Here is a 9674-nt window from a genome sequence, read left to right on the forward strand (position 1 = left end):
TTGGGCAATGTAAAGCGAACTTTTCTGAACTACAGTATATTACTTGATGGCTAACGTGAAAAGAATATAACATCACAAGTTCATTTCAAACAAGCCTTTAACATTGGAATTGGTTACACCCACTTTCAGGTTTGGCATAGTGGGGACCACGTCTAGGTCAAAATGTCCAATAAAGCAGTAGAATTATAGGGCAGTATATAGATAACATTTCTGAACTACAGTGTAAGTTATCTCATGATCAATGTTATTCAGAGCTACAAACAAATTTGTAATACTTTTTATAAACAAATCCATTAAGGTTAGAATTGAGTACACATACTGTCAGGTCTAGCATCGTGGGGACCACGACCATGTACAAATTTCAAACAAAGCTACACACTCACATGAACATATTTATACAACATTTCTGAACTACAGTGCATGTTACCTGATGGCTAATGTCATTCAACATCACAAATGAATTTGTGATGGTATATTGTTTTTAAATAAGCCCTTATGGTTGGTAGTGGTTACACACACACTCAGGACTGTCATTGTGGGGTCCACGTTTAGAGAGAAATTTCCACTAAATCCATACACTTATCGGGCAATGTAAAGGGAACCTTTCTGAAGTACAGTGTATATTACTTGATGGCTAAAGTGAAAAGAATATAACATCACAAGTTCATTTCAAACAAGCCTTTAACATTGGAATTGGTTACACCCACTTTCAGGTTTGGCATAGTGGGGACCACGTCTAGGTCAAAATGTCCAATAAAGCAGTAGAATTATAGGGCAGTATATAGATAACATTTCTGAACTACAGTGTAAGTTATCTCATGATCAATGTTATTCAGAGCTACAAACAAATTTGTAATACTTTTTATAAACAAATCCATTAAGGTTAGAATTGAGTACACATACTGTCAGGTCTAGCATCGTGGGGACCACGACCATGTACAAATTTCAAACAAAGCTACACACTCACATGAACATATTTATACAACATTTCTGAACTACAGTGCATGTTACCTGATGGCTAATGTCATTCAACATCACAAATGAATTTGTGATGGTATATTGTTTTTAAATAAGCCCTTATGGTTGGTAGTGGTTACACACACACTCAGGACTGTCATTGTGGGGTCCACGTTTAGAGAGAAATTTCCACTAAATCCATACACTTATCGGGCAATGTAAAGGGAACCTTTCTGAAGTACAGTGTATATTACTTGATGGCTAAAGTGAAAAGAATATAACATCACAAGTTCATTTCAAACAAGCCTTTAACATTGGAATTGGTTACACCCACTTTCAGGTTTGGCATAGTGGGGACCACGTCTAGGTCAAAATGTCCAATAAAGCAGTAGAATTATAGGGCAGTATATAGATAACATTTCTGAACTACAGTGTAAGTTATCTCATGATCAATGTTATTCAGAGCTACAAACAAATTTGTAATACTTTTTATAAACAAATCCATTAAGGTTAGAATTGAGTACACATACTGTCAGGTCTAGCATCGTGGGGACCACGACCATGTACAAATTTCAAACAAAGCTACACACTCACATGAACATATTTATACAACATTTCTGAACTACAGTGCATGTTACCTGATGGCTAATGTCATTCAACATCACAAATGAATTTGTGATGGTATATTGTTTTTAAATAAGCCCTTATGGTTGGTAGTGGTTACACACACACATTCAGGACTGTCATTGTGGGGTCCACGTTTAGAGAGAAATTTCCACTAAATCCATACACTTATTGGGCAATGTAAAGCGAACTTTTCTGAACTACAGTATATTACTTGATGGCTAACGTGAAAAGAATATAACATCACAAGTTCATTTCAAACAAGCCTTTAACACTGGAATTGGTTACACCCACTTTCAGGTTTGGCATAGTGGGGACCACGTCTAGGTCAAAATGTCCAATAAAGCAGATATAGATAACCTTTTCTGAACTACAGTGTATATTACCTGATGGCTAAAGTCATTCAATATCTGAAATGAAATTGTGGTGTTATACTCTTTTTAAACAAGCCTTTAAGGTTTTAATTGGTTACACACATTATCAGGTTTGACATAGTGAGGACCACATCTAGGTATACATTTGCACTAAATTAGCAGACTCACTTGAAACATATAGACAATATTTCTGAACTACAGTGTGTGTTACCTGATGGCTAATGCCATTCAATGTCTGAAATGAGCTGGTGAAAATATACTCTTTTTAAATTAGTCTTTTAATTTTAGTAATCGTTAAACCCCCCATGTTTGGCATACATTTTAGACAGAAAATGTTTGGTTTGACAGAAATTTCCACTAGAGTAACAGACTCTCAGGACAACATGTAGACTTTAAATGACATAAGAGAATAATACTGAAACAGTTTGATATGAATTTGTAATAGTTTGTTCTTTTTAATCAAGCCTTTATTTCACTACACATGGGTTTAGTGAGGATTATCTAATTAATCTACTCAATGTGATCCGGTAAAGCATTGAACCTCTAGAATATATGGTGGTGTGTTCTCAACAGTAGTTTGTCACTTCATAATTCATCAACTTGTATTTGTGATTCTTATTTTTACAGTTAAAACATCTGAAAATACTTGGCTTCATGTCCTTTGCCCAATGCTGCAGTTATCTCTTCTGGCTTAAAGGTATTATAAAGATTTTTTCTTATATATATATGTTGTTGGCATTACAAACATAAATTGCAAATGCAAACAAATATGACATTAGCGCTAGATATATGTTTGATTACAATTAATACTTTGACACTATATGCATAAATTTCTATTTATTTTTTTATTTATTTTCTAGGTCCCAGTAAGAGAAAGCTGGAAAGTTGCAGGAAAAGCTGTGTCTGCTGTAGCTCTTAATAACAGAGCCTGGTTAGCTGTCAAGTTTTGTGTAAAAAAAAATAGCATCACAGCATTGCAGGGATGGGTGTAATACTTTACAAAGATTTAAATCTCAGTTTTTTATTTTAAAGCTTTATTATTTTCAAAATAGTTCTTCAGACTGGTTGATATGGTTGAGTCAGTAAGGTTGCTTAATGTTAGAGATTATTCTGACTGGTGTCTTAGTTTATTACAGAATGTATATTTGATATCTTGGATTATTATTGCATATCTCAAACATATTTTTGCGAATAAATAAGTCTTTAATCTGATGCGTCTATCCAGATTAGTAATTTTGTCTGCATTAAAAAGAAAAAAAGCAGTGTTCTTCTCATCATGGAACTGGCCCTCACAAAGAATGAAAACAGGTGATGTGTGTAAAGATGGTCCTCAGTTATACTCAATACTTGAAATGTCCCCACAAGTGGCCGCCAAGTTAGGTCAGAATAAATTTTGGTGAGATATTTGGAATTTGAAGTGATATTATGATTCACAAGTGCATTTTGACAAAGCATGATTTTTTTCAAGTCTGTAAGACCTTTGGAAAGGGTGGCTCCCACAATGTAACAATTCCTCAGGTGGCCCTCACAATGCACAAATACAAGTATGTGTGTGTATGTGTGTGTATGAGTGAGTGTGTATATGTGTGTGTGTATGAGTGTGTGTGTGAGTGAGTGTGTATATGTGTGTGTGTATGAGTGTGTGTGTGAGTGAGTGTGTATATGTGTGTGTGTATATGAGTGTGTGTGTGTGTTTGTGTGTGTGTGTGTGTGTGTATGAGTGTGTGTGAGTGTGTATGTGTGGGTGTGTATTGGAAAAGGGATGGTAATCATGACTCATCCCAAGTGGGATCCTATTCAAATAGATTGGAAGTGGGACTGGTAATTACACAACATCCCAATTCCAATCTATTTGAATGGCATCCCAATTCCAATTTACAGTTTTTGACTACTGCTAACGTGCTTTTGTCCAATCTGTAGTCACATTTTCAAAACTCCAAACACAGTGAACACAACATCAGTTTTCAGTGGCTATACTATTAGTTCAATTCATGTTGTTATGGCACAAAATGCAGTCATTTTACATGTTTTTATAATGCTTAAATTTTCTATACACACAAGGTTATCCAATAACAAAATTCTGGATCGTTTTTGTCTTATTTACAATTGCTTGTACACAGCATGCCAAAAATGAAAACCTAAGGTTCAAAACCTTAAATATCGTATAAAATGCCAAGTTCTGCAAAAACAAAGGCAGCTGAACAGTTATTACTGTTGTACACATTTTTTGCACATATAGATAAATGAAGTATAGTATAAAATATATATATTTATAAAAAGTATATACTGAAGTACAGTAATGTACCGGGTCAGAGAGGAGCAAATATAACAATTTGTCCTGCAATCTCAAGTGCTGGTTTGGTCCTTCACAAATGCTAGATTGGTCCCTATAACAGTGACCTCCTTCTTTCGTTTTTGAATGAACTCTACCAACAACTGGTTTCAGATGCAGAAAGGGAACAGGTGGGAGGAAACACGAGGACATTTGTGATGGGACGATGTAGCATTTTGTCATTCTCATGTCATCACAAACTGGTTTATAGACCATCCAAGAGTGATGTCCCTTTTCCTCCCGCCCTACTCGCCTTTCCTCAACCCCACTAAGGAACTTTTTTCAGTCTGGAGGTGGAAGGTGTATGATCATCGGCCCCATGACCAAATGTCCCTGCTGCATGCAATGGATCCTGGCTGCAGAGACATTTCAGCTGAAGACTGCCAGGGGTGAATAAGGCATACCAAGCTTTTCTTTCCCAGGTCCATGGCAAGGGCCAACATCAGATGTGATGTGGATGAAAACATGTGGCCAACTGCTGAAGGCCGTTTAGATTACACCTAACAAGACTGTTCAGTTTTGTATTCTGTTTTCCCCCTTGTGTGGCTTTTTTTGTATATGTGTATTTTTACACATATGGGACCATGGCTAATTATGTTTACAATTATGATAATTATTTTTTGGGTTAGGCCACAATTTACAGTAATGTCCCTAATACAGTAAAAGATACCCTTTACTGCAAAACTGTTACTGACTCCTTTTTGTCTAATCTACATTCCATATAGTACCTAACAGTAAATATCACTCATTGTGTAGACAGTATGTTGCCAAAAATGCACACATTTGAAAAAAGTCCAAATGAAGCGGATTACAGTAAAAATGAACTGACTAAGAAAACAACAGATGTTACTGTAAAATGTCTGTTGTTTGCTGGGAGAGGGTAAAATATTACATGTAATACTGTTTCTGTATTGCCATCAAATGTTAGTTTTTTTACAGTGGTTGTGCAGTGATTGACTATGTTCATCTCGAAAAGAGAATATGTGCTAGTGTTTAAAAGAATGATTGGATACTGAACCAGGTTTGCTGTGTTTTAACAAAGTTGTTTGCATTGTGAAATGCAGAGTTGGTATTTAGTTAAGAAAATGCGCTTTTGAACACAATATTAACTATTTGGCTATTTGTGTGAGGTCAATGTGTTGCTGTGTTTAGAGTTTTGACAATGTATCACAAGTATTGGGAAATGCACGTTAGCAGTCGTCAAAAACTGTATTTCCACCTGTCAAATAGATTGGAATTGGGATGCAGTTTGTTCAGCCAAATTATGACTTTGTGCAAACTTCAACACATTCACACAGTGAGTCAGGGGGACTCAGACATGTGTGTGTGTATGAGTGTGTGTGTGTGTGTGTCTGTGTGAGTGAGTGTGTATGTGTGTGTGTATGAGTGTGTGTGAGTGAGTGTGTATATGAGTGTGTGTATGAGTGTGTGTGTGACTGAGTGTGTATATGTGTGTGTATGAGTGTGTGTGTGTGTTTGTGTGTGTGTGAGTGCGTATGAGTGTGTGTGAGTGAGTGTGTATGTGTGTGATAGATTGGAATTGGGATGCAGTTTGTTCAGCCAAATTATGACTTTGTGCAAACTTCAACACATTCACACAGTGAGTCAGGGGGACTCAGACATGTGTGTGTATGAGTGTGTGTGTGTGTCTGTGTGAGTGAGTGTGTATGTGTGTGTGTATGAGTGTGTGTGAGTGAGTGTGTATATGAGTGTGTGTATGAGTGTGTGTGTGAGTGAGTGTGTATATGAGTGTGTGTGTGAGTGTGTGTGTGTGTTTGTGTGTGTGTGTGTGAGTGTGTATGAGTGTGTGTGAGTGAGTGTGTATATGAGTGTGTGTATGAGTGTGTGTGTGAGTGAGTGTGTATATGAGTGTGTGTGTGAGTGTGTATATGTGTGTGTGTATGAGTGTGTGTGTGTGTTTGTGTGTGTGTGTGAGTGTGTATGAGTGTGTGTGAGTGAGTGTGTATGTGTGTGTGTATGAGTGTGTGTGAGTGAGAGTGTATATGTGTGTGTGTATGAGTGTGTGTGTGTGGGTGTGTATTGGAAAAGGGATGGTAATCATGACTCATCCCAATTCCAATCTATTTGACACATGAAAATAGATTGGAAGTGGGATCCTATTCAAATAGATTGGAAGTGGGACTAGTAATTACACAACATCCCAATTCCAATCTATTTGAATGGCATCCCAATTCCAATTTACAGTTTTTGACTACTGCTAACGTGCTTTTGTCCAATCTGTAGTCACATTTTCAAAACTTATGATTTAGTTTAACCCGGGGCACAGACACAGTCCCAATCCTAAGGGAACTTGGTGACGCCTCTAAGCAGCTCGCAGACAGACGGTTTAGCCCGTTAGTCTGCGGCCTGGTCGCGACCCTGGACAGTCAGCAGCTCCTAGTGCTACTCTGCCGACTAGCTAACAGGCTATGGGCTATGCTGCAAGATAACAGGGCAGCGCCATCCCGGGTGGGGTGGACACCGTCCCTGCCTAAAAGACCAGGCTTGCCCTCGAACTCTTCCCAATTATTAATAAAGCCCACTTGATTTTCTGAACACCACTTGGACATCCAGCGGTTTAGCGACGTGAGCCTGCTGTACTGCTCATCACCGCGCCGCATTGGGATGGGGCCAGAGCAGATTACGGCATCGGACATCGTCTGGGCTAATTTAACCACCTCTTTAACATTAGCCTTAGTCACCTCTGACTGCCGCAGACGTATATCGTTGGCCCCTACATGAATCACTATCCTAGAAAACCTCCTATGAGCTAACAATCTAAGGTTGCCACTAATGTCCGGCACTCTGGCTCCCGGTAAACAGCTGACTGTAACCGCTGGAGCCCCTACAGGAATAGCGACTTTCACGTGTCGGACTATAGAGTCTCCTATGACCAGAGTCTCCTCAGCGGGTGTAGCACTGAGCGGGGCAAACCTGTTGGACACGTGAACCGGTGAGTGGTGCTCTGGTGGGCTAGCGCTGGCGTTAGCGGTAGCTGCAGCCCTCGCTCTCCGACTACGCCGCCGAGACGTCACCCATTCGCCCCGCTGTGAGGGCTCTATCGCCGGAGTCGCGGAGGCGCTAGTTCTCCCTGGCGCGTCCACACCTACTACAGACCCTGTCTCTCTATCCCTCAATAATGAGTGGACGCGTCGCTCTAAGCTTTCCACTTTCGCCACAAGAGAAGTAACTAACTGGCACCTCTCACAAATACTACCACTATTACTATCAGTGGCGAAAGGGTCTAGACTAAACATGCCACACTCCGAACACGGGAACAAACCAACACCAGCCATGAATAAATCAAAACACTTACCGTGTCTAGCCGATATATAAACTTACGCTAGCTGATTTGTGAAGGCAGAAAGTTGGTCAGCGGCCGGAATAAAACCGTGAAAATTTATCTAGGAATGCAAAGGGAAAAGATTAGGACGTAAATAGATTATTATACTTTAGAAAACAATTTCAATGACGATGGGTATCAGCGCGATGATGGGTACTGCCATGGGTATACCACCGCGATGATGGGTACTGCGATGGGTACCATGACATTTTTTTTACTGTAGATTGGTAAAAGTTCTCCCCAGGACTCCGCCCCGGCTCCAAAGGATTCTGCCCCGATTCCCAGTGACGCCGGCCGGGCTTCCCAGGATGCCACACTCCCAATGACGATGGGTACCACCGCGACGATTGGTACTGCGATGGGTATACCACCGCGACGATGGATACTGCAATGGGTACGATGGGTACCACCGCAACGATGGGTACAGCGATGGGTACCATGACATTTTTTTTACTGTAGATTGGTAAAAGTTCTCCCCAGGACTCCACCCCGGCTCCCCAGGATTCTGCCCCGATTCCCCAGTATTCTGCCCCGGTTCCCAGTGACGCCGGCCGGGCTTCCCAGGATGCCACACTCCCAATGACGATGGGTACCACCGCGACGATGGGTACTGCGATGGGTACCATGACATTTTTTTTACTGTAGATTGGTAAAAGTTCTCCCCAGGACTCCGCCCCGGCTCCCCAGAATTCTGCCCCGATTCCCAGTGACGCCAGCCGGGCTTCCCAGGATGCCACACTCCCAATGGCGATGGGTACTACCGCGACGACCACCACGATGATGGGTACTGCGATGGGTACCATGACATTTTTTTTACTGTAGTAAGTAACGGTAGTGGGTTCGTGGGATCGGAATGAACCAAATAAATTGCCATTGGACGCCATAGTGGGGCAAAGGGATTGTAACCCGATTTGGGATCCCAATTGCCTTTTAACTAAATTGCCAGATGGACACTTTTGTGATTTCCTTACTGACCCCACATGTAAGTCAATAGTGGCTTCGTGGACGCCTCTAGGGGCGCTCTCGCGCTGTCCGTGGACCACGCCCGATACCGCCCACTGATCCGAAGTCAGTTTTAAGTTGTGGCACGTGGCATAATGGGCAAGCTGGCAAGGGATCCCACTTCCAATTTATTCTGTGTTGGCATGCTATTCAAATAGATTGCAAGTGGGAGGTTTGAACACACCTCACCCAAACCCCACCCACATCCCATTTCTAGTTTATACCATGTGTTTGCTTGGTATTGAAATAGACTGCAAGTGGGATGGTTGGCCACTACCCACCCCAGGTGGGCGTGTACAAGTTCAGAATTAGAGTTAAGAGCACAGGAAGAGAACCGAATATCGTAGGGGCCCGAAACTTGATAGGGGGGTAGTGTGGGACCCCTGAAACAACATATTGAAGCCCCGAAAAATGGGCATGGCCGAAAGTAGGTGTTCCCATAGGCCAATCAGCTCGAAACTTTGCAAGGGAGTTCTGTTAGGGACCAGAAACAACATACTAAAAGCTCGTGTCCATAAGTGGGCGGGAAGTCAAAAAACGAACCAGGAAGTGGAACAGGAAGTGACTTTCCCGAGGTCGTAGGGTCATGAAATTTCATAGGGGATGTCTGGGAGGGCTCTGGAACAACATACTGTAAGCACGGACCCCTAGGTCATACGGTTTGGGCGTGGATAAGTTTTGAAGGTGTTTTTGAAGAGTGGTCACAAGCATACATTTGGGGACGCTGAGGGGCCAAAATTTGACGTAGAGGTCCCAAAATCAGTCAATGTCATCTCTGTGATAGCCCGATGGAGTATCCTGAGTTGCAAGTCCGTAGCTCGAAGCGTTGGCATATGGCAACCAAAAACCTATTGCACTGTCGGCAGAGGCCTAAAGTTTAAACGCAAATTTTCATACATTTGGGGACGCTGAGGGGCCAAAATTTGACGTAAAGGTCCCAAAATTGGTGGGGGTCATGGATGTGATGGCCTAAAAGAGTATCCCAAGGCCCAAGTCCGTAGCTCGAAGCGTTGGCGTATGGCAGCAAAAAAGCTATTGCACT

The sequence above is a fragment of the Brachyhypopomus gauderio genome, unplaced genomic scaffold, assembly GCF_052324685.1.
Source record: "Brachyhypopomus gauderio isolate BG-103 unplaced genomic scaffold, BGAUD_0.2 sc115, whole genome shotgun sequence".
NCBI lineage: Eukaryota > Metazoa > Chordata > Actinopteri > Gymnotiformes > Hypopomidae > Brachyhypopomus > Brachyhypopomus gauderio.